Genomic DNA, 270 nt, shown 5'->3' with positions numbered 1-270 from the left:
CGTCCAGTCCTGCAGCCTGCAGAACAAAGGGGGCAATGGCAGGGGGCGGGGCACAGGGAGGGGGGACAGCTCTCCGCTAGGAGCTGTGTCGCCGTCACACAAAGCCAGAGCGCAACCGAAGGCGTGAGGGACTCCTTTCTTAATGCCAAGCAATAAATCAATAAATAAATTTAAAAAAACACAAAACACCCCCAAAAAAGAGGAGAGCTGTCATTGCGAAGCGGGGTGAGCACAGCGGTGGGGGATGCACAGGGCAGGGCGGAGAGCAGC

This window comes from Aptenodytes forsteri, unplaced genomic scaffold (assembly GCF_000699145.1).
Source record: "Aptenodytes forsteri isolate BGI_AS27 unplaced genomic scaffold, ASM69914v1 Scaffold321, whole genome shotgun sequence".
Lineage (NCBI taxonomy): Eukaryota > Metazoa > Chordata > Aves > Sphenisciformes > Spheniscidae > Aptenodytes > Aptenodytes forsteri.
This window is presented reverse-complemented; position numbering follows the sequence as displayed.